The 26919-nt window shown below is 39.0% G+C and overlaps 1 protein-coding gene across 1 annotated transcript in view; it reads right to left on the bottom strand.

Annotated features, from left to right (window-relative positions):
- The window catches only part of lingo2 (leucine rich repeat and Ig domain containing 2), a 500513-nt gene that overhangs the window by 190483 nt on the left and 283111 nt on the right, over nt 1–26919 (bottom strand). Inside the window, exon 4 of the mRNA XM_057849645.1 lies at nt 13075–13160. The gene's annotated coding sequence lies outside the window, so the exon portion shown is untranslated. The remainder of the gene's footprint in view (nt 1–13074; nt 13161–26919) is intronic.

The raw sequence follows: 26919 nt of genomic DNA, 5'->3' as shown, positions 1-26919 counted from the left end.
GCTGTCATAAACGGCACATGACAGGGGCAAATGAACTAGGCCTGCAGCTATCGATTATTTTAGTAGTCGATTGATCGACGAAGTAGTTAGTTTGAATAATCGAGGAATCGGATAAGGAACATAAAAAATGAAAATACCTGACCTGAGCCTCAGACGGTGTGAAAAAAATAAAAATAAATAAATAAGGATATATGTACAATAAAAGAACAATTGGCTAACTTACATAGCAAAGGCGTGCTAGTTCAAATGCTATAAAATGCTATAAAATTGGTGAGTTTTTGAGCATGTTAGCACCTCCGAATTGGCCATTTTCATTTGCCATGAAAAAGGAATAATAACTAGGCCTGCAAGCAGGACTGAACGGACCCCAGCAATTTGGCGCAACTCGGACGTCACGCAACTCGGACAGTGTGCAGGTCAGGGTGGTGGCAGATCGTCCTCTCTAATCATTTCATGAGAACCTAACATGCTCGAAAGTCGCCTCTTTACATTCACACACCTAAGAGATAAAAACCCCTATTGGAGAGAGTACTACAAAAAAGGAGTTGCTACTGAGCTGTGCAGTTAAGCCCTTTTTCAAAACCAAAATGAATCTTTTAACTGGGCCAATTCGGCCAAGCGTGCCAAATTCTCTGGCTCTATAAGCTGACTGAGTCTCTGAAAAAAAAAAAAAAAAAAATCCTTTTAATGGCGAACAAAGGGTCGTCACGGCAACAGACAGACACATGGGACATGGCCGTAAAATAAGTATTACAAAAGGTCTTGAAACTACAATGACCAACCGGAAAAGAACTGGACATGTATTAGAAAAATTAGAGACCTTCTATGGCCACTAGTTGGCGCTGTAGGGTTGATGCAAATGACCCCTACAGGACCCTTCAGAGTAGGACTCTCAACAAGCACGAGAAGTTTGGCGCAGATATGTTGTATATCTGCCAAGTTATGACTGTTCAAAACTTGTGGAGAGACAAAATGTCAACAGTCATTTTCACTTTCCTGTGTGGACCCCTCTACTTCAAACAAACCTCAATATTTTTTATCAGGCACCTGAACACATGTCTTAAGGCTCCCCTGATGCAGGTTTGAAGTCAATAGATTTTTTTCCCTTGGAGGAGGAACCTGTCTTGTAAAAAAAGCAGTTCCTGTTGCCACTAGGGAGCGCTAGGCCTAATGGGTAATGTTTCAATGCACTTGTGTTAAGGGTGGGATACCGCACACACATGCCAGATATGAAAAAGATTGAACGTTGTTTCAATTTGTCATTTTGCTGAAAAAATTGCCGACTTTGGCACCCCGCCCAGGTAAGATCAATGAATACGCATCATTTTGAAAATGTAAGATCTTCTATGTCTCCTGAATAGTCTCACCAATTTTGAAGATGATCAATTAACTCCCTCTGTTACAAGGTCTCAAATGTCCACCCTGTTAATCGATAAAAATGTCACATTGGATCCAAAATACCTTATTTCCTGTTGGATCTGGAATGTGGAAGAGACTTTTTGGAGCAGTTTTGCACAAGGTATCGACTCCCCAAATTTCATTGCTCTACGTTAAAAGAACCTAATAGGAAACGCCTTTTTGAAAAATTCAAGGGGGCGCCACTGAGCCAATCTGTTACATTTTTTTGTAAAGTTGCAAGAATATCAAAATTTACGGAAAGCCGCATGTATGTGCAAAATTTGGTGAGTTTTTGTGCATGTTCAGGCCTCCAAATGTAAACTGTATTATAAATTGATAAAAAGTTCACATTCGATCCAAAATACCCGATTTTCTGTTGGATATGGGAAATGCGTGCAACAGACTTTTTTGAACAGTTTTTCATAAGGTATGGACTCCCCAAATTTCATTGCTCTACGTTGAAAAAACCCAATAGGAAAGGCCTTTTTTTAAAACTCCTTTCTCTCGCCATAGTTGGCACTGTAGGGTTGATGTGAATGACCCCTGCAAGACCCTTCAGGGTATGACTCTCAACAAGCACAGGAAGTTTGGCGCAGATATGTTTTATAACTGCCGACTTATGATTGTTCAAAGTTTTTGGCGAGACAAATTGTTGGTCATTTTCACTTTCCTGTTTGGACCCCTCCGCTTAAATGAAACTTCAATATTTTGGATCAGGCACCTGAACACATGTCTTAAGGCTCTCCTGATGCAGGTTTTAGGTCACTAGATTTGAATTTTTCATTTTGCCGAAAAAAATGGCCGACTTTGGCACCACGCCCAGATCAGACCCATGAATAAAAACGCACCATTTTGAAAACTTAAGATCTCATATGTCTCCTGAACAGTCTCACCAATTTTGAAGACGATCCAACTAACTCCCTCTGTGACAAGGTCTCAAATGTGCACCCAGTAAATCGATAAAAATTTCACGTTCGATCCAAAATAACCGATTTCCTGTTGGGTTTGGAATATGGGTGCCAATGCTTTTTTGGAGCAGTTTTGGACAAGGTATAGACTCCCCAAATTTCATCGCTCTACGCTGACAAACCCTAATGTTATAGGCCAATTTTAAAATTTCAAGGGGGTACCTCTGAGCCATTTTGTTGCATTTTTTGCAACGTTGCAAAATTATCGAAATTTACATTTTTACGCACATATGTGCAAATTTTGGTGACTTTTCACGCATGTTCAAGCCTCCAAATTGGCCTTTTTCATTTGCCCTGAAAAAAATAAATTAATTAAAAAAAAGAAGGCTTAGTGCTCGGCCCCTAATAATCCTTTGCAGAACAATAGGGCCTCTGCACCAGTTGGTGCTCGGGCCCTAACTAGAAGTGCAGCAATCCACAAAGTAAGGACAGTAATGAAGGATTCCATAATGAAGCGGCAGCCCGAAGTGAGGAATCTGAATGAGATAATGCAATAATGTAAACAGTGATCATGTAGAATGAAAACCGAAGCTTTAAATCACTCAACTGTTTTGTATGCATGAATGCATGCATGTTGTGTTTGCATGAATAAACAATACATCAACATATAATCATTTATGTATACAGGCAAGTAGGTCGAGAGTGGCTCGTGTAGATTTATTTATTTTTATCTTTTTCTCCGGCGCATACAGCTACCTCAGCCTTGGGCTGCCATGTTGTCCGGGTCTGTTGTGTGTGGACGCAGGGTAGAATGAAGGCTGCGATGTATGAAAGCGCTGCACTCACGTAAAAGGGGATTATCATCCTTTCAATGCAAGTGGGCAGACAGCAGGTAGTCAGTCTTTGTACTTAAATGTGAGCTGCAATATCAGGGCGGATTGCGGGCATTCTCCCTATCTCTCGCTTTCTCCCTGTGGTTTTTCTTCCTGTTGATGTGTTTGTTTGTGTTGGCTGTTGTTTTTCCACGCAGGAAAATAGCAGGCGCCTAATTAAGTCTTAGAGGGGGTGAAAGAAGCTGCTTAGCGGCCCTGTGAGCAATGAACACTAACTGAAATAAAAATTGAAATATAAATAAATAAATAAAAATCATCAAAGCTGATTACAGAGGCCACACCATTAGGTATCGTATGCTATTTCAGTGTCTCCCAACATTTTTTGTGAAACAGAGCACATATTTTACATGAGCAAATCCAATGGCATCTAGCAAACAAAAAAGTCATAAAAAGTCATTTACACACATATTTAGTTAGTATCAAATCGGGACTGTTTTTTTAAATAAAATGTTCAGCTGGAATTGTTTATTCAATTATAAACCTCTCTCAGTCAAAATGATGGACGTCAAGATCCGTCAATATTGCAATAACACAGGTAGACCCCGGGTTAAGACATACTCGAATTATGCGATTTCGACTTTATGACGTCTGATTTTTAAAAAAATTTTTAACAGTACTTAATTGTATCTCACAGTCAGGGGTAGTCAGTCAGTCAGTCAGTCAGTAATATTGATTCTAAGGGCCCATGCCCTGATGGGGCCCACAAAGAAAATTAGAACATTAGGTAATCATTTGCATATTTAAATATTAATCATTATAATTTTAATAGGAATAAAACGAAGGGTTTCTTTGTCTTGGTTTTTTTTTTTTTTTTTTTGGGCAAAAAGTAAACACCCAGCAGCCAATTGGTTCAAAGCTTCATAGTAGTTCATTTGATCCTATGACAGTTTTATGATGCCGCAGTGAAATATAGCGTTAACGGTTAATATCTTTTGGTGCTAATATCCCATAATAGAGTGAGGACAGCTGCGGCTTGTAGTCCAGTGCGGCTTATCTATGAACAAATGCTGTTTTCGTCTCAAATTTGGTGGGTCGCGGCTTATGGTCAGGTGCGCTTTATAGTCTTAAAACTGCGGTATCTAATTTCGAAGGGTTCAGTGAATCCACTATTGAAGCATTTGGTGTTCGGCACCTTTAGCAAGGTTAAGAACCACTGCTTTAGAGTCTCAATAGAGCTCCCACACCTCAACCAACATCAACATTCTTGTCAGATTCTAGCCATTACAGAAACCCAAATGCAGACCTGTAGTTTAGCAAGAGTTTGGATTTTTTGGATCTTTTTCATTGCTGCTGTTTGGCTGAGAGACTCGAGATGGACGTCCATCAGGGTTAAAGTAGGCTACCGGTGATGACAGTGCCATCGCACGATGCTAGATGGGCAAAGATGACGATACTTGCGGTCATGAAGCTTCGCTCAGCAAATATCAAGCTCACCTCCATCACTCTTGACAGCAACTAAAAAAAACAACGACTCCATGTTGTCTGAGCTCATGCCAAAATGAGCATTCACTATATAGATAACAATAGGAAATTATAGTCAAAAACAGTAACTGACATAAAATATAGGCTATACTAAAAATATTTAGTATTTGAAATGGTTAGGTTTTTTTTTTTTTTTTTTTTTTTTAAAAGAGAACACAAATTAAGCATCATCAAATTTTTAACTACAGCTACTTCAGTCTGAGGCGAGTTTCAATCAGTAACAAATATTTAATTCCATCAAGCATTTTTGTGACTAAAACTTGTTAGCCCCCAAGTCAGAGATAATAAATGAATTTAATTCAAAGCTAACATGATTTTGTTTACTGTAGAATTTTCCATTTATTACAAAATCTTCCCATTTACATTTTTTTATCCAAATTATTTTACCCAGCCTTGCACAGTACAGGATTTCTTTCATGCAGTTGAGAGGTATTGGTATGAGATAATTTCAAAGCGCTCCTCTTCCTTTTTTCCTCTGAAAATGTAACTTTCCTAAGAGGCAATCTTCACAGTCCCTTCTTTTCATGTAGCGGGTCAGGTTGACCGTTTTTAAAGTTCAAAGAATATATTTTCTTGTGAAACTTTTTGCTTGGCCTAAGCGTAATCAAGTTAGAATCCACTAGTGTTAATTAGACACATTTTTACATAACCCTACTATGATGTTGCGTTTAAAAAATAAGGACCCAAATCATATGATGAGCAATTTTTTAATGATGATGACCAGCTAAAAACGTGGGTTGGGAGACTAGAACATAACGAGATGAATGCCAGTTTTCATCTGACGAGACGACAACGAGACAGAAATGCGACATAGTTCCTGTCATATGTTCACAATGCGTGACGTCTTTATATTGTACGTGGAGTACGTCAGCTTGCATCATAGCAGTATTTGGGTCGTGTCACTCGTGAGATGTCTCCCTCACTCTCCTCACCGAAGTTCAGGATGTGTTCCAAGCTAGGCTGCGCTCTATCTTGCTTGTTTGGAAACCCATGGTAAGATTTGTTTTCATACAGTATACTGGCAAAAGACAATATGCAATTTAGCTTTGGAATTTAAAGGTCTGTGCTTAGTGATCATCACATACTAAATTTAACTTGTTGCGTTAGCATAGCATTCGCTTTAGCATTAGCATTAACTTTAGCATTGCGAGCCTGTCCTTTTTTTTTTTTTTTTTTTTTTTTTAAACACACATTTCGTGGCTTCTAAGTCGGTTTAATAGCGTACCGCACAAATGCTATTTTTAGACCGCAAGGCTGTGTGACGTCACCATTGTAGACCGGAAGAGGGTCAACAAAGAAGCACGCTCGCATACAACCCATGCTAGTACTGCTTGTTTTTTGCCGGTAATCTTTCAAAAAAGAACCTGCCGATTAAAAACTGCTGGTATGCAACTTGTAGAAATGACTCTAGACATTATGACCGTCCACATATGAAGGATGTTGTCTTCAAAACTCAAAGGAAAAAATGTAAACAATGGATCAACTTGTGGGGTAGTCCAAAAGACCAGTTTAACGCTAGCAAGGAAACGCAAGGCTCCCATTGGTGGGTCGACACCACGATTGTATACAGCTGTGAGGTGCATGACCTGAGTGGGTGCGGGGAAAAATAAGGTTGAAAAGTGAGCTAGACTCCTTGCTGATTTACTGAAGCATCATTCAACCGCCGATTTCTGCAAGCGCTACAGTATTAATTTTAGATCTGATATGATCTAGTTAATTAGAGCAACAAAATTGTTTTCTGTACCGTTTAGCAATGTAACTTCATGAACAACAGGTGTCTAGCCAATAATATGATACAGTTCACATAACTTTCGCTACACAGCCAATCATAGCATTGACAGTGTTGCACATATGCGCCCTGCCCATAAGCGCCATGCAGGTTAGCTTGTTAACAACAGTGCGGCGGAGTTGACGCAAATGCTAACACCTTATCATGGCAAAAGGAACGGACAGCGATACTACACTCATCAAGCCAAAGTAAAAAATAATTTGCGGTTCTTTTAAGATAAAAAGACTGTCGGGTTATGTGCAAATAGAAGTACAAGCTATGAAACTGAGATTTTTTTTATTGTTTTTTTTTTTTTTAATTATTATTATTATTTTTTTAAACCTGTCTTATATAGCTTCTTAGGCAGGGAGAACCGGAATCCTGAGTGTCGTTCATTGTCTGAACAGTTTTAAAGTTGGAGCTTGATATACTCCCATTGTGGTTGTCCATTATATTTTATTAATTAACTCACCCATGCCACAACTGGACCTTACCCAGGCTGTTCCTACTACTCTTCCTATGGTAAATGATTTTGCCACCACCAAACTTCACAGTTTTGTAGCAAAAGGTGGATTTTTCAGATGAATCTTCCATTGAATTACACCACAGTCGCTGCAAATATTGCAGGAGACCTACTGGAGCCCGCATGGATCCGACATTCACTCAGAAAACAGTGAACTTTGGTAGTGGCAAAATCATGCTCTGGGTTAAATCCAGTATGGGGGTGTGCGAGAGATCTGCAGGGTGGAAGGCAACATAAATAGTCTGAAATATCAACAAATCTTAGCTGACTCTTACATTCCAAACCATAAAAAGGGACTATTTCTGCAGCAGGATGGTGCTCCATCACATACTTCAATTTCTACCTCAAAGTTCCTCAAGGCAAAGAAGATCAAGATCCTCCTGGACTGGCCAGCCCAGTCACCAGAAATGAACAGGATGAAAGAGGAAGCATGGAAGACGAAACCCAAGAATGTTGATGAACTCTGGAAAGGAAGGCAAGACTGCTTTCTTTGATGTAGCTGATGACTTCATCAATAAATTGTATGAATCGTTGCCGAACCGCATGGATGCAGTCCTTTAAGCCCATGGAAGTCATACAAAATAGTAAATTTGGACCTCACAGCACCACTACTTAATTTGCTTATGTTATCTAACATATATTTGTATTTGAAGTACATTTTTTGTTCAATTTTCACACTACTTCTGAAGGCGACAAAACTTTTGTCTTGCCAAAATTTGACCTTTATGTCTTCATTTTAAATTATAAATCTTTTTTCAGTGAAACAAATAAATTTTTGTAAATTTAACATCATTTGGGAGGGTCTAAGCTTTCATATGAGCCATTTCTGAAACCAATTGAATAATTAAAAGTCAAGTTATTAGCAATTGTTTCTACAAAATGGATAAACGACAAGACTTTTGTCAGGGACTGTAATGTAATCGAATGAACAACGAGATTTTTTTTGTCTTTTTCATTTTAAGTGGGCAAAATCAATTATACTAAAGGTAAACTGATGAAAATTGCTGCTGTAATTTAATTCTTTTAATAAGCCATGTAACTTGCTATGATCCAAAGTTTTGAACAGGCGTGACACTGGTGTGAGGCCACAGAATACACATCTGATGTTGCTCACAGTGGTCGTCAGTGTGCTCAAGGAGCTTGTGTGTCTGCTCAGCCACATGAAAAATTAGAGGGAACATTGCTAATAAGTATTTTCGTCCAAAAGACAAGGACAATGAAACGGCTTCCGAAAACAACACTGTTTAGAAACAGATATAACTTCTCCTGGCCTTTCTAATTTCGTATTTTCATTGTATTTTTTGCCCAAATATTTCTGAAGTGTGTACCTAACATAACTCAATGCCGCTTTGCTTACAGTTACATAACAGAGCAATTCACAACGTCTTTCTTGAAGACACATTTTCAGAAAAAGCCAGCTAACAAAAGATTTACTTGCTTGTTTCATTTCATACTTCACGGGTGGGCAAGCACTCCTGAGACCCAACTATTTATGTACCAGCAATTAAAAAGTCACTTTTACATAATATGTCCCCTTTAACACTGCAGTCGTCTCGGAAAGAAGCAATTGAGCATGTATTAATAAATCCTAGCTCTAGAGGTAACATTTACGGGATCTATCAGCCTCTCGGAAGTGGGGGGTGGAAACAGCATTGATTCCGCACTCTCTCTCACTCACAAGCATCATTATTCGCTTTTAAGATGTGAAATTGTGCCGGCGGATATAATCAGACCACATTCGACTGATGTGTGGGCCAAGAGAAAAACAATAACAGAAAACAACAAATCTCATGTCGGCACACACTCCAGACTTCTTCGTGCAATTATAAGCCTCGCATGGGACTACGGAGATGAGCTCGGACGTGCCTCGACTACTTCTTTGCAGAAAGCTATCCACTGCAAGAGTAATTGCTTCAACAGTTTCCAGCAAATTTGTAGTTTATGTGGCCGTAAAAAATATGATTTGGGGAAGGATTTAAGGCATCTATGGGCACTTTTAAATGCGAAATAGTAACCTGGTTTATAAGGCTTTATATTTTTTGGTGTATCTTATTTCTTCTGAACAAACAGTCAAATTTCTAGTTATTTTCAACATCCACTTGATGTTTCAATGTTTTTACCTGTGATCTACAGGTAGACCCCGGGTTATGACAGACCCGATTCACACGATTTCGACTTTACGATGCCTGAGTCTCGTCATTGTTTTTTTTTTTTTTAATGTCGACTTTTGTTTTGTGATGTATGCTTTTATTTTGGTGCTGGAAGCGTACAACAGGAAGCAAGCGCATGTAGAGATCCGCCCACCCAACAACCACACACACAGAGGAGCTGAGTGATAGAGGTGACAGCCTGTGTGCACATTTGTTGCTTGTGAAGTATCCAGAGACGACAACTGTATATATACGAGTATATATATATATATATATATATATATATATATATATATATACATATATTTACTGTATATATTAGGGCTGTCCAAATTATCTCGTTAACGGGCGGTAATTTTTTTTTTTTAATTAATCACGTTAAAATATTTGACGCAATTAACGCACATGCCCCGCTGAGATTAAAATGACAGCAGTGTAATGTCGGCTTGTTATTTGTTTTTTTTTTTTTGTGTTTGGCGTGCTCTGCTGGCGCTTGGATTCAAATGATTTTATTTTACAATGAGTGAGCATGGTGTAATTATTGACATCAACAATGGCGAGCTACTAGTTTATTTTTTGATTGACAATTTTACAAATTTTAATAAAACGAAAACATTAAGAAGGGTTTTAATACAAAATTTCTATAACTTGTACTAACATTTATCTTTTAAGAACTACAAGTCTTTCTATCCATGGATCGCTTTAACAGAATGTTAATAATGTTAATGCCATCTTGTTGATTTATTTTTATAGTAAACAAATACAGTACTTATGTACCGTATGTTGAATGTTTATATCCGTCTTGTGTCTTAACCTTCCATTCTAACAATAATTTACAGAAAAATATGGCATATTTTCTAGATGGTTTGAATTGCGATTAATTACGATTAATTAATTTTTAAGCTGTAATTAACGCGATTAAAAATTTGAATCGAATATATATATATTAGGGCTGTCACACGATTCAAAATTTTAATCGCGTTAATTACAGCTCAAAAATTAATTAATCGTAATTAATCGCAATTAATCGCAATTCAAACCATCTATAAAATATGCCATATTTTTCTGTAAATTATTGTTGGAATGGAAAGATAAGACTGAGATGGATATATACATTCAACATACGGTACATAAGTACTGTATTTATTATAACAATAAATCAACAAGATGGCATTACCATTGTTAACATTCTGTTAAAGCGATCCATTGATAGAAAGATTTGTAGTTCTTAAAAGATAAATAAAAATAATAAATAAATAAATATGTAAATAAATAAAATATATAAATATTTATTAAAAATTATAGAAAATAAAAGATAATAACTAGTACAAGTTATAGAAATTTTATATTAAAACCCCTCTTCATGTTTTCGTTTTAATAAAATTTGTAAAATTTTCAATCAAAAAATAAACTAGTAGCCCGCCATTGTTGATGTCAATAATTACTTACACAATGCTCATGGTTGCTGAAGCCTATAAAATCAGTTGCACCCAAGCGCCAGCAGAGGGCGGCAAAACTCGGAAAACACAAAAAGTACACCTTTCACTTTGCAGTCCTATTTGCTGTCCTTTCTGTTTCAGCGGGGCATTTGTGCATTAATTGCATCAAATATTTTAACGGGATTAATTAAAAAAATTAATTACTGCTCGTTAACGCGATAATTTGGCACCACTAATAATATATACTGGACTGTCTCAGAAAATTAGAATACACAATATTCTAATTTTCTGAGACAGTCCTGTACATTAATCCACCATTTAAAGCAGGGGTGTCCAAACTTTTTGCAAAGGGGACCAGATTTGGCGTGGTAAAAATATGGGGGGCCGACCTTGGCTGACGTCCTTTACATAGAACAATATACAGGACTGTCTCAGAAAATTAGAATATTGTGTATTCTAATTTTCTGAGACAGTCCAGTATATATATATATATATATACATGTCAAATTTATCGCGTTAAATTAATCACGTTAAAATATTTGACGCAATTATCGCATGCACGGAATTACCCGTTCATGTGTTGCCTCAAGCAGTTTACAATGACGCCGTTTAAGCACATTGAGAGCGAAAAGGCAGAGAAATGCGAGTGGACACAGGCGTTCATTGGACTGCGCCTTTTATTGGCTTAAGCTTTGGCAGCCACTACTAACAGTCATGGTTACCCAACTTCCCATCATGCCTTTGGGCGGGGCAAAAGACGTTCTTTTTCTTAACACGCTTATTTGAACAAAACGCAGAACATATTGTATACCATTTGCAGCCACTACTGACAGTCATGGTTGCCCAACTTCCGACCATGCGTTTGGGCTGAGCAGGAGATGATCTTTTTCTTAACACGTCTAATTGAACACAACGCAGAACATACTGTATACTAGAGATGTCCCGATGAACAATGACAAGACGCACTGAAGTACTGGCTGATGATGTGAGTAAACAGCTTTGTGACCCCAAATCCCATTTTTCTCATTGAGCAGTGTTTTACAGTTAAAGTTACTGTCAATAATTGTTATGTTTGCACCTTAATGACAGAGCTTGTCTTTTATGTTCTGAACAAGTGAACATGTACTGTACGACTTGCACATGTTTGTCCAGCAGTGTTTATAGTTACAAAATGTACTGTCAATAGTTATTGTTTGCACCTCAATGACGGATCTTGTCAATTATTTAGTGTACATGTGTAAACATTGTACTTGCATGTTTTTTTTTTTGTATTTTGATTTTAGTCAAACAAATGTTTTGTTATTTTATTTTTATTTAATCAGAATGTACATTGTATTTTTGTTTGGTCAAAAGAAAACCACCTTTACCACCTTCGACCTGCCTTGTACTTGACCGACATTAATAAATGGACCCATGCTTGTATGAAAAAAAATAGTAGTGGACCTTCAAGATTTGTTCTTGAGGACCTCTGCCCTAGAATGACGTATAGCCGGCTTGTGTAGTATTTTGTTTTGATGCCTGCGCGCATGCTGGTCTGTTTGCTCAACGTGTGTCGGACTGCAAATTAGAGCGCATGCGGCTTGACCGGGTTCAATGGGAAAAGGCAGTCTGAACGGGCATGCCAAACAAACAAATATGAAAAAAAAATTGGAATTGTGCATCAAGACATGTGGTCTAAACCTAGCCTAAGTGAATTTCTGACATGACTTCAGAAATTGAACTATCTACAAGAACCGCTTTGCACTCAGACATTGTATTCGACCATATAGTTACTTCCTGGTCATCCACATATGCAGCTTCCACCTTTCTCTTGATTGGCTGGAACATCAGATGACCAGGGAAGTAGTTGGACAATTGAGGTTTGTAAGGCAGTATTGCATGATGAAACAAGAAGTACTGTCTTGCTTGCAAGGCAAACAAAATACTATCACATCATCTTCACAAAATCCAAATTTTCTTTGACTTCATGGCATTCATCCTGATGTGTGACCACCAGCTAACAGTGTCTGGGTTTTGGGACATTAACATTAAGCTAAGGCACATACAATACTATCCATTCCTCAATTTGAGGGATGACAACAAGGCCAAATGTAACACGGAGCAAGATATTAAAGCGCTCCATGTTGAAACGGTTAGCTTCTTATATACTATATTCAAAAACAGCCTGTTTACAACAAATCCCGTCATATCATGATTTCATGGGAAAGTGCTGCGGGTCCAAAAAGGCAGCATTAGTCATTTAATACGGAGTGCAGTTGTGGAAAATGTACAAAAAGGGGTGGGGGGAGCATCTTTGCTAGGCTGAAGTTCAAAACGTGGCAAATGAATGAAGAAGCAAGCGTGTCAGCCTGACCTCAGTTTAACGCCTATGCTACTTTATCCTTTTCTGCCTCGCTTCAAAAGTTCCACAAGTCAGGCAAAAAAGGATTAAATCACCTTAAAATGAACACACGAGTGTGGAAAAAGATGGGGGGAAAAAATCATAATCGACAGAGTGTCTTGCTTCTGCTTACCACTTTGAGAAGCAATCATCCTCTCAGCCATGGCCCGCTCTTATCCCACCTCCTTCACTGTAGTCCTTTCGATACTCAGTCTTGATCTACAAAAAGATAACGGAGAAAATGACGGGAAGCACTTTTCAGCCACAAAGATGATCAATAGTGTTTCCAAACACGTTCACTGTTTGGACATTTGATGTGCACACTTTTATAGCAAATTGTCCTAACCAAGAAGCAGCAATTGTTTGTTCATCAAACTTTGACGTCAGGCTCTGCCTACACATAGTGAAAAACGATCATTTTTGAAACTATTTTTCTTGTGAATAAAATCAGTATTTGAACACCCTGCTATTTTACAAAAAACAATTCAGGGGCCTGAAATTTTCATCATAGCTGCATGTTCACAATCCAGAAATCACAATGTATGATTTCTAAACAATTTATTTGTGTGATAAGTATTTGAACCTTAGAAAACAAATGTTAATATTTGGTACAGTAGCCGTTTGTAATTACAGAGGTAAAATGTCTCCCATAGTTTTTCACTAGGTTTGCACCCACTGCAGTAGGGATCTTGGCCCACCCATCAGTCAGGTTCCTGGGCTGTCGCTGAAACACTGAGTTTGAGCTCCCTCCAAGGGTTTTCTATTGGGTTTAGGTCTGGAGACCGGCTAGGCCATGCTAGAACCTTGTTATGCTTCTTACGGAGCCACTCCTTGGGTTTCCTGGCTGTCTGCTTCGGGTTATTTTCATGTTGGAAGACCCAGGCACAACCCATTTTCAATACTCTGACTGAAGGAGGAGGTTGTTCCCCTAAATCTCACAATACAGGGCCCTAATCATCCTCTCTTTAATACAGTGCACTCGTCCGGTCCCATGCGCAGAAAAACAACCCCAAAGCATGATACTACCACCCCCATGCTTCACAGTAGGGATGGTGTTCTTGAGATAGCACTCATCATACTTTTTCCTCCAAAAATGGTTAGTGGAATCACGACCAAAAAGTTCTATTTTACTCTCATCTGACCACCAAACTTGCTCCAATGACTCATCTGCATTATCCAAATAGTCATAGACTCAAGAGCGGCCTTGACATGTGCTGGTGTTAGGAAGAAAAAGGGAATTGCATTTACCCTAGTTAGTGGTTTAATTAAATTGTAACCCATGTATTCACTATGAGTCTGAGTTGGTATATGACTTTTCCCTTTAAATTGCCCTCTTCTACAACTGTGTCCAGGGGAAAGAGTCACAGGTCACATTCCATTACCTCCTCTGGGAAAACTTTACGAGAAACAGACGTTCGCTGAACAAAAGGTATTTCTTAAATTGCTTAAACTGCTTAGGGGAAGATAACATTGTTATTTGACACCACATACCACATGGAGGAGGGAGCCATGTGACTCAGGACGGCTGGAGAGGAGGGCAACTCACTTTTACCTGATTTGAATACAACCAATAGACCATTGCCAAATTTGAATGTTTAATCTGTTTCATGAATATGTATCCATGTTGCTATAAAGGAGGATGTGCCCGGAAAATAAACGAGCTTGGTTTGTAACGCATCACCTAAGTGCCTTACTCTCCTTCCTTCCATGCGCATGTAAAAGGTAGATACTCGAGTGGATGTTTGACCTGATGATTTAATCCCCAATGGGTGGGAGGCGAGATTCCTGACATTAATAGAGGCGAGATTTTTCCTGACAGCTGGTTTAAGCAGGGGCTCTTTCCATGCCATGCATGATTTCAAACCATGGCGTCTTAGTGTATTACCACTAGAACTACCAAGAGTGGATCAATTGATACAAATCACTTTTATATCCAGAGAAGGGTCATCTGACTCTATTCAGCATATCTTTTGTGAGCATTGAGGTCCTCCTTAATCATTCCCATTCACACTCGCAAAACCACAGGGTTGGATTGCTCCAATTAGCATCTTGAGTGTTTGCAGGGCAGGGCTGCCTGTTTGCTAAGGATTGTCTGACATTACAGCATTGAGAAAGAACAGCTGTCTCAATCTCTCTGAATATTTAATTAGTTGCACTGTTTCTTGTATGTATGGAGCTACAATTGTAATATTGCTGATGATGCATGACTGCTGATGCACAACACAAGGCATTCTTTGCACAAAAAAACTTTTAATTCAATGAAGAAAAATATGGGGAAAAGACAACCAAAGAAATTATATAATGTACATACAAGGGACGGTGTAGTAAAAAAAACATTTTTTATGTGGTGACATATGACACGTTGCCCTTTTCCCGGGACTAGGTGTTGGAGGTTTTTGCTGAAGCAATTTTTCCCTCTGCACCTTCTTTGCACCCACATGAGAGTGAGCCAATTCCTTTGCAAAACCCACCAAGAAGTCCACCCATCACTCTCGCCTTCCGGTGCATGCCTGATACAACACATCCATTCAGTGCTGCCATGTAAATGATATTGTAGAACACAGCGACTAGCCATTTATGTGTTCCTCTGTGTTTGACAAAGCCGAAGGAGCCCCAAATATTGAAGATGCTAATTGCAGCTATCCAGAGTGAAACCTCCCCTTCGCACCTAGGAAGTGAATTCACAGGAGTGTGTTGGGAGGTTGTCTGCTTGACTGCTTGTTTGAGTGGTCTACTTTTTGACAATGCCAAGTAGTCAGTTTGGTATCGGGGTCATTTGACACCTTTCTGGTCTTTCTTTATAGCCCAAAAAAACAGGACTTCCAGTGCTTGGAAACGGTGGTCCCAGCTCTTTTCAGGTCATTGACAAACTCCTGTCGTGTAGTGCTGGGCTGATTCCTCACCTTTCTTGGATCATTTACACCTCACGAGGTGATATCTTACATGGGGCTCCACTCAGATTTAGATTGACAGCTTTTAGCAGATTTAGCTTCTTCAATTTTCTAATGATTGCTCCAAAAGTGGACCTTTTTTCACCAAGCTGCTTGGCAATTGCTCCATAGCCCTTTCCATCCTCGTGGAGGTGAACAATTTTTTCTCTGGTGTCTTTGGACAGTTATTTGGTCTTGACCATGTTACAAGTTTGAGTCGTACTAATTGTACGGGGGGTTGGGGGGTACAGACTCCTGTATGATTTCTAAGTGGGAGAACTTGCAAAAATAAGAGGGTGTTCAAATACTTCTTTTCTTAACTGTAAATAATTAAAAATGTTTTATAAGTTAAATTAAAAGTTATTGTTGAAATAATTAAATAAAAATTGAAAAAAACGAATAAAAAGTACAATATTAATAAAAATTGAAATATATAAAAACAAATTGAAATACATTAGTGCTGTCAAATTTATCTCGTTAACGGGTGGTAATTAATTTTTCAAATTAATCACGCTAAAACATTTGACGCATTTAACGCATGCGCGGAATGACCCGTTCATGCATTGCCTCAAACAAGATTAAAATGACACCATTTTTTAGCACATTGAGAGCTAAGAGGCAGAGAAATGCGAGTGGACACAGGCGTTCATTGGACCGCGCCGTTTATTGGCATAAGCTATGGCAACTCTTTAACAACAAACATAACTATTGTGACGAGAGACGTGGGGAAGAATGACAGGAGATGATCTTTTTCTTAACACGCTTCATTGAACACAACGCACAACATATCCCATTTGCAGCCACCACTGACAGTCATGGTTGCCCAACGTCCCATCATGCATTTGGGCGGAACAGTTAAGTCGCCACAGTATCATTTAGTGAAAGCACAACAAAAATAATATTCCTATCGCTCAAAAAAAAATAATGTTCACAAAAAGAAAAGCACTCAATGCAAAGAGAACTGGCATTCCCAATCAAAATGGATGCAAAATACACATAAAACTTACTCAGACTTTGGCCAAACTCTGTTCAAACATTTTGTTTAGCTCAACAAATACACTAGATGGCAATATTTAGGCACAATATACAAACTATCAGAGGTCTCGTATGTTGTGAAGTCGACACTCAAATGAACATAAGGTACAATGAACCCGGAAACTACGGCGTCAGTCGAGGGGCAAAACGCACTCATTGGCTAGATCTCTAATTTAAAACTCGCCATTGTCACCTTGTGGTGTATTTCAATCACTACCATACGTAGTTAAAGACACTGTGGAAGAACGGCAGGGAGCCCATGTGATGTCCCGCTCGGTGACGTCAACAATGGCGATCTATTAGTGTATTTTTTTGTTGAAAATTTTACAAATTTTAAGGGCTTTTCATATAAAATTACTATAACTTGCACTCACATTTATCTTTTAAGAACTACAAGTCTTTCTATCCGTGGATCCCTTTACCAGAAAGAAATATAATAATGTTAATGCCATCTTCTTGATTTATTGTTATAATACACAAATACAGTACTTATGTACAGTATGTTGAATGTATATATCTGTCTTAAAAATATGGCATATCTTAGAGATCGTTTGAATTGCGATTAATTATGATTAATTAATTTTTAAGCTGTGATTAACATGATTAAAAATTTTAATCGTTTGACAGCCCTAAAATCAATATAAAATGAAATAAATAAAAAAGGGAAATAAATATTACACATAATAAATATTGAAATTGAAGCATTTTAATTACACATTTAATAATTTATTTGTGTATTTATTTAATTTTTGCACTCCCGGTCCTTCACATATTTGTGGATCTTCATGTGATGTAAAGCACTTTGAATTGCCTTGTGTTGAATGATGCTATTAGAGATGTCCCGATTCGATATTTGGATTGGATCGGATGCCGATATGGACAAAAAAATGCGCATTGGTATCGGATCGGAATACGGGAAAAATTCCGATCCAGACCTCCGATCCAGTTTTTTTTTTTAAAGTCCGGTCCGGGTTTTCCAGCGCACCGATTTACATGATCCATTCCAGTTTTTGCTTCGGTTTCCCTAAAATCCAGTCCGCATTTTACGACACCCCTTCAACACACTACATTTACATTACCATCTCCCAATTTACCGAGAGACTTTATCGGTAAAAATGTCAGCTGTGTGGGATCATTTCACCTTAAAGGACGACAAAGACGAAGAGGCAGAGTGCAACATATGCCAAAATACAGTCAAGCGTGGTGGTAAAGCTGTAAGAAGTTTTAATACAACCAACCTAATCAAGCATTTAGCGAAATACCACCACAAACAATATGAGGAGTATGTTAAGAAAACCGAAGACAAAAACAAAGGTCCTACGCAACTAACACTGGCAGAAACTTTTGCTATGCGTGACAAACTGGCACTCGACAGTCCCAAACCCCAGGGAATAACAAGAGTCATTGCCGAAGAATTCATTCTGGATGACGAGCCATTATCTCACGTGAGTAAAGACACGCGATTCGGCCGTGGAAGACTCGAGAACGATTCACAAACATCCAATTTCCGATTATTGAAATATGTCAAGTAAAGCGGAACTAATACTCAGCGCGGTCTTCGGGACGCAACGAGAAACTGACCGCATTGCGTCCCGAAAGTAAACATAAGTTGTCTTAGACCCGGGTAATGCCAATGCTCATCTCACGGCTTTAGCTCAACTCATGCCGCTGGATAAAAAACATAAGAATACCTGACTGCTGCTGACAGCCGCTAAAAACTACGTCAACGTCGTTTTACTGGAGATAATAGATATCATATGTATATAGAACCAGATGCTACACGACAGACTCGACTGCGTTAGCAACATTGAAGTATTGAAATCCAGATGCGTTCGTAAACAGCCGCAGAAGACTTCCCTAGTAGGCTGTTGCGAACCTTCCAAGCGAACCTAATTAACTTTTTATCTAAAATACTCCTAAATCGGCAAAATCTTGACTTGAATCTATCTTCAAAACAGTTTTAAAACATTCACATGTCGAAAGTAGACAGAAGGGAAATTATGGAATAACGGGAGCAATGTTAACAACTTTAACAGTTGATTCACAAAATTAAATGAATTGAATGTACCGTATTTTTCGAACTATAAGTCACGTTTTTTTTTTATATTTTGGCTGGGGGTGCGACTTATACTCAGGAGCGACTTATGTGTGGAATTATTAACACATTATGATATAATTTCACATATTATTTTGGTGTTTTGCAGTGACACTGATGGTTTTGTAAAGTTGTTAGCTTGTTCTTATGCTAGTTATCTGAATAACTCTTTATAGCTATGGCCACGTTCGCGTTCTGCCTTTGGCAGTGTATGTTCAATTGTATTATTGACTTTTTTTTTTTTATCTTGAAATGGATGCATTTAGTTTGTGGCGCTTTAACGCCCACGTGAGGGCGCTCTCGCACTTGTTTACGTGACACGCCAGAAGAAGACGAACAGCTCCGTAGCTCTGAGTGAGTGAGTGAGCGAGTTAGCTACAGAGAATAGACGGATGCGAACCTACTTTCATTGTTTATGCTTTTAAATCATCTCTACAGAGGCAACGCCTGCGTGTATCATCTTTTCTGTTGTTGTTTTGTGTTTTCCACCCGCGATCGGACACTTAGAGCCAGTTGTGTGGTTGTTTGAACGATGTGCTAATGATAGCGAACGCATGCTAACCTGTTACTTATTACTAATAGTACCTAATTATCATTTATTTACGTTGATGCGAACCTGTTTTCTATCGAGGACCAAATTGATTCAGCAAATTATACGGACGTCCAGCATTGTCTTTTGGGAGTTCACTGTATAGCCAGGACAGGCCGTAGCGTAGGACAGTATATTCACATTTCGTTGTTCATGCACTGTACACTGTACATTTATTTAGCATGTTGTTCTCTATTGTATTTTTATATTAAATTGCCTTTCAAGATGACATGTCTGTTCTATGTGTTGGATTTTATCAAGTCAATTTCCCCCAAAAATTCGACTTATACTCCGGTGCGACTTGTATATGTTTTTTTTCTCTTCGTTGGGCATTTTATGGCTGGATCGACTTATACTCAGGAGCGACTTGTAGTCCGAAAAATACGGTAGTTTAAAGCTGCTGATACAGAATGGGGACTTGAATATTTTATTTAAAGTTTTAAAATGTTAACTTGATACTGAAATAGTCGTTTATTTAAACCTGAGAGGCTTTTTATACAATTTTTGTCACTAATGCACGAAACATTAAAAGCATCTAATAGCTTTGGGGATTTGTGGGATTTTCCACTGAGGTTGTTGGTGTGTTTTGCTTTTTTAAGACAGTTTACAATATTATTTGCATGTTTTACTGACTGACTATGCCATTTCTGTTTGTTATTTATAATGTTTTGTGTTTGTCACCGAATAAACAGGTCAGTTTCTTGTTACCAACCGTTGCATGTTATTCAAACTCACCTAATTCAGCTGGTTAGTTGTTATCAAGAGTACTAAAACCTTTTTCAACATGAGTCTGACAACTAAGTAAGGAGGCTAAATAACTTTAAACTTTAACACATGCTCAGATAGGTCGGTATCGGTATCGGCCAGTATCGGTATCGGATCGGAAGTGCAAAAACCTGGATCGGGACATCCCTAGATGCTATAGAAATAGATTTGCCTTGCCAAGTCAAAATTGATTGGACATCTGTCGCCGTCAATGACTGCCAATGAGTTATGCTAAAAAATAAGAGTAATTGAATACATTTTTAAAACAATCTTTTTCTACCTGATTCCGATCCTCTGAAAATGACATGATCGGGTCCGTTTACGGACAACGTGATCGGATCGGGGACATCTCTCGTTTTATTAATAGCTGAACAGTTGGGGTTAGCTGTTTTGTTTTTTTGGGGGGGAGGGGGCATGATACATCTCTTTACATGTGTTAAGTGGGGCTGAAATGCTGCCAAATTTATGCCAGTTCACAAGGTGGTCATTTTCCCAGGAACGTTGTTTGAAAAGCAGAAGTGAAGCTAAAGCAGAAAAAGCCACAATCTGTTCCCCTGTTTGTTGGCCGTTATTGCTTATGTGGCGTCTGTTACGGCCTCCAGGTGGCCCGAGTGCATTAGGATGCTTTTTATATTTATTTATTTTTTCAAAGGTGCAGAGTGCAAAGCGTCGTGGTGCCGTGGCACTGCATCTTGACGGCAGGTGGCAAATGATGTGCTAATGCATCTCGGGAATGAAGGCCAGACTTGTGGCAGGCGAGGGAGTCGTTTGCCATTTTTCATATGGGAAAAATGCGACGGATTCTCGCCGAGGCCTGATTAAGTCGCATCATATGCGATGATGCAGTACTCCAAATGGAATTAGGATCACTTTTGAATGGTGTTTGCCGTCTCGTCCAAAACAACGGGCTCATCATCCATCATTTAAAGGGGAAATATTCCGGAAAAGTGTCTTTTTAATGGCTTGTCTATACGTAGATGGTTCAGTCTCTGGAGTGCCTGCCTGTTCATCAAGTGAGAAATTAAACAACCAAGTCAATCTTTTGTGAGCTACCTATTTACAAAACTGTGCCAGTGATTGGACCCTTATGGATTTCACTAAATAGGGACATCACGACAATTTACCGTAATTTTCGGACTACGGACTTTTTTCCTTCATTTTGAATCCTGCGGCTTATAGTCTGGCGCGGCTTATTTGTTGATTTATTTGGGTTAATAGGTAACACCTTACTTGACAGCGGCATCATAAGACTGTCATAAGACCGTCATAATTATGATATGACACCATCATGGGCGTTACTGATTGCTTATGACAGATGTCATTAAGTGTCATCTGGCAAATTATGTCATTAACTCCATTTATGTCCATCTCTGATCTTTTACATCCACTCAAAAGTAAGATAATTTGTAATTTATAACACTAAATGACATCTTCTGTAAGCATTCATTAATACTCATGACAGTGTCAGTCAATGTTAAGATTGTGTAACGACAGTCTTTTGGCGCCACTGTCAAATAGAGTGTTACCAAATACTGTAACTAGCAATTATTGAAACAAACGGAACAGTAACCGAAGGAATATTTAGCACAGAACATGAATTTTGATTGTTATTTGCATCTGTAGCTCTGCAATGCATGCTAGGAGGCATGTTGGACAACAACAGTATTGACAGCAGGTGGCAGCAGAGGTTGACTGTCTCCTGCAAGGGAGCAGTTATGGCCAAATGAAGCTTCTTGAAGCAATGAAATTTTGCAGACAATTGGTTCAAAGCTTCATGGTGGTTCATCTGGTGTTATAATGAGGACAGCTGTGGCTTATCTATTAACAAATGCCATTTTCATGTCAAATTTGGTGGGTGGCGGCTTAAAGTCAGGTGCGCCTTATAGTGCGAAAATGATGCTAAATAATACCACTCAAAACACTGTTTCACTTTGTCGATAAGATATAAGGAAGCCGAGGCGAAGACTTGCTGTTTTCAAGATAGAGTACAAATATAAATATTACATAGAATTGGATTAGTAGAATTAAGATTAAAATGATCGATACAAACACAGATACAGGACCCAAAATGTCGGTTTGGGGGAGTATTAAGAAATAACGTGCCAATGCAGCGTAATATGTACTTTTCGATCAGGGCCCCTGCTCCTCCTTCTTGTGTGTGTGTGCGTGTGTGTGTGTGGGGGGGGGTGTGTAGGGGTGTTTCATGATTGCAGGATTGAACAGATGGATGAGCCTGGGACAAGGTGCAGTTGATCCTCGTTAACAGCCTACTTAAGCTAGTCCCTGGCCTCACATCATCGCCAGATGAACAACTCTACTCCACGAGTTTGTGACTCTAGCATTCACTTTTATCCAACATTTGTATTTATTCTATTCAGTTCACCTTGTCTTGTTTACAGATCCAGCATTGCTCTCCTGCCTTGACCGCTCACTTGCTCACTCGCCAAATACCCGCATGATCATTTGGATACAGACTGCTTTCGTATTTTGCAATAAACTATTGTTACCCCTGCCACCTTTCCTGCCTTCTCTGCACTTGGGTCTCCCGCTCGCCCAGAACCGTAACACTTTTCGATATTTAGTTTACAACCACTGGTCACCCAACCCAAGACAGCTGACAGCTACGCGTGATCGTCCTATCCACTTCCTATGGATTGGATGTCTTGCGCCGTCAATGACAATGATGATGATGATGATTTTTAACAATGATGTTAAAAAAAAAAAAAAAAAAATGTTCCTTCTCTGGCCAAGATGCACCCTCACACAAATTAGTTTATCATTCTTCCATTCGAGGCGAGCTCTCCCACTTCAAATGAATTGGACGTCTAGCACAGACAATGAATTGAGCAGTATCATACCAAGCCATGATAGTAATTACTGTACAGTCAAGTCAGTATTTAGTAATTTAGTATTAAAAGAAATAAACAAACCATGAAAGCAGACTATTGTGGTGTGATGCTTAATTCTATGTGTATTTTGACAAAACATCATAGAGCTTTTATTGAGACGCATGGGAACCATTATAGGTCGTAAAAAGAATGGCATAATATGTATCCTTTAAGACTGAGTGCTTTTTAGTGTATGTACTGTAAATGACTACAATTAATCAAACAAGGTGTGAGCAGAAACATTAACATTTTATTTTTCAAGTTGGATTGTCAGATATCCTTCCGCTGCCTATGTCATCAAGGGCGGACAAATAGAGGGGATTATGAATTCAGCTAAATGGCTCCATCAACTGTGTCTCATCAATATTCTCTAGTCATTGTAAGGAGTCAGCTCCAGGCTTTAACGAGGGATCCAAAAGATAAATGAGCAAAAAAAAGCTGGCCTGCAATTGTCCTTGAACTCTTAACGGTGCGCTAATAGCTCGCCGTGTCAAGAGTAATTTTAACAAGAGCGTCCCGATTCGGACGCGCCACGTCTTCTCTCTGTCTTTGGACCAAGAAGCAGATCGCTGTCTCGCTCTTATCATCACATTACCATGTCAGGCACGCCTCTTTGCATAATCGGCGCACGCTTGTGTTTCATCCTGCAGCCTGGATGAAGAAAGTCATTATAAGACAGAGAGAAAGGGAGAGTAACTCGCATGTGGAGAGGCCTTTGTGCAGTGTGGAGGACACTCTTTTGACAAGAGGCACTAAAGTGATAGGGAACTTCAGCCACAAACCCCTAGAAAGAGACGACACAATGTCAGCCGGTTTTGGAGATTTGTTGCACGGCCTTGCATGTTATATGTGGAGCAAAGTTAGGGCTATTACTTGCAGTTTTTATTCTAAAATCAGAGTTTTAAATGAGATGTACAGTGCCTTGCAAAAGTATTCGGCCCCCTTGAACCTTGCAACCTTTCGCCACATTTCAGGCTTCAAACAAAGATATAAATTTTTAATTTTTTATCAAGAATCAACAACAAGTGGGACACAATTGTGAAGTGGAACAAAATTTATTGGATAATTTCAACTTTTTTAACAAATAAAAAACTGAAAAGTGGGGCGTGCAATATTATTCGGCCCCCTTGCGTTAATACTTTGTAGCGCCACCTTTTGCTCCAATCACAGCTCCAAGTCGCTTGGGGTATGTTTCTATCAGTTTTGCACATCGAGAGACTGACATTCTTGCCCATTCTTCCTTGCAAAACAGCTCGAGCTCAGTGAGGTTGGATGGAGAATGTTTGTGAACAGCAGTCTTCAGCTCTTTCCACAGATTCTCGATTGGATTCAGGTCTGGACTTTGACTTGGCCATTGTAACACCTGGATACGTATTTTTGAACCATTCCTTTGTAGATTTGGCTTTATGTTTTGGATCATTGTCCTGTTGGAAGATAAATCTCCGTCCCAGTCTCAGGTCTTGTGCAGATACCAACAGGTTTTCTTCCAGAATGTTCCTGTATTTGGCTGCATCCATCTTCCCGTCAATTTTAACCATCTTCCCTGTCCCTGCTGAAGAAAAGCAGGCCCAAACCATGATGCTGCCACCACCATGTTTGACAGTGGGGATGGTGTGTTCAGGGTGATGAGCTGTGTTGCTTTTATGCCAAACATATCGTTTTGCATTGTGGCCAAAAAGTTCAATTTTGGTTTCATCTGACCAGAGCACCTTCTTCCACATGTTTGGTGTGTGTCCCAGGTGGCTTGTGGCAAACTTTAAACGAGACTTTTTATGGATATCTTTGAGAAATGGCTTTCTTCTTGCCACTCTTCCATAAATGCCAGATTTGTGCAGTGTACGACTGATTGTTGTCCTATGGACAGACTCTCCCACCTCAGCTGTAGATCTCTGCAGTTCATCCAGAGTGATCATGGGCCTCTTGGCTGCATCCCTGATCAGTTTTCTCCTTGTTTGAGAAGAAAGTTTGGAAGGACGGCCGGGTCTTGGTAGATTTGCAGTGGTCTGATGCTCCTTCCATTTCAATATGATGGCCTGCACAGTGCTCCTTGAGATGTTTAAAGCTTGGGAAATCTTTTTGTATCCAAATTCGGCTTTAAACTTCTCCACAACAGTATCTCGGACCTGCCTGGTGTGTTCCTTGGTTTTCATAATGCTCTCTGCACTTTAAACAGAACCCTGAGACTATCACAGAGCAGGTGCATTTATACGGAGACTTGATTACACACAGGTGGATTCTATTTATCATCATCGGTCATTTAGCACAACATTGGATCATTCAGAGATCCTCACTGAACTTCTGGAGTGAGTTTGCTGCACTGAAAGTAAAGGGGCCGAATAATATTGCACGCCCCACTTTTCAGTTTTTTATTTGTTAAAAAAGTTTAAATTATCCAATAAATGTTGTTCCACTTCACGATTGTGTCCCACTTGTTGTTGATTCTTGACAAAAAAAATTAAATTTCATATCTTTATGTTTGAAGCCTGAAATGTGGCGAAAGGTTGCAAGATTCAAGGGGGCCGAATACTTTTGCAAGGCACTGTATTTAAATTCCAGGTTAACAAACACTTGATACCAGAGACAAGACCTTGCAAGACAAGACCAGAATGGATTAGCACAAAAAATTAATAAGACAAGACCAACAGGTAAGAGACAGAAAATAACATGCGAATATTAAGAGTATTACCAAAAAATATATAAATAAATAAAGGAACAGAAAGAAAATCCCATCATTTTTACTCAAGGAGGCCAAAACAAAAGAACTGTGCAGAAAGCTAAATGCAGACGCTAAGCGCAATCACAACATAAAACCCCAGAAGATCAGACGGGAGAAATTTACCAAAGAGGGTAAATGTGTAAATTTTAGACTATCCAAAAAGTCTAGCAAAGGACACTTTAGAACACAACACAAACCAGGAGATAGGTCCTTTTAGTTAAAGACATTAAACATTACATTTTCACTTCTGGAAAGAAGACTAAAAGCACAACCAAACAGTGGAGAACACACCGGAAGATTAGTAGGATGAAAAAGCCAGACCAGATAGGACCAGACTTGACCATGAGACAAAAAATGTGGCGACTTGACAAGGGAAAACAAGGCCACACCAGAAGACCAACCCAAAAGACCAAAGAGAGGACTAAAAGACCAGAAACCCTTAATCAGATAAGTTAAATCAATGAGACCTGACCAGGATATTTAAACCAGAGTGGAGGCCTAGAGCAGAGATCACACCAAGCGACTTGATCAGGAGACATGACCAGAAATGTCAAGATCAAAAGACCAAACTGGAAGTCAAATAGTCCAGATCAAAAACCCAAACCGAACCCCAACGCAAAAAACAAGATAGTGTTCAAGCAAAACCCCAATCTGGGACCTCATCAACTGCACTTTATACAGTAGTATGAAAAAGTATCTGAACCTTTTGGAATTTCTCACATTTCTGCATAAAATCACAATCAAATGTGATCAGATCTTTGTCAAAATCACACGGATGTAAAAACAGTGTCTGCTTTAACTAGTTTTTATATTTTAATGAGGATAGCATGCAAACAATGACAGAAGGGGGGGGGGGGGAGTAAGTGAATCCTCTGCCTAAGGAGACTTAAAGAGCAATTGAAACCAATTTGTTTTACCAAAAAATTTTTAATTCAGGTGTGTGCTCAATCACTGATGAGT

This window comes from Corythoichthys intestinalis, chromosome 11, assembly GCF_030265065.1.
Source record: "Corythoichthys intestinalis isolate RoL2023-P3 chromosome 11, ASM3026506v1, whole genome shotgun sequence".
NCBI classification, from domain to species: domain Eukaryota; kingdom Metazoa; phylum Chordata; class Actinopteri; order Syngnathiformes; family Syngnathidae; genus Corythoichthys; species Corythoichthys intestinalis.
This window is presented reverse-complemented; position numbering and strand designations above follow the sequence as displayed.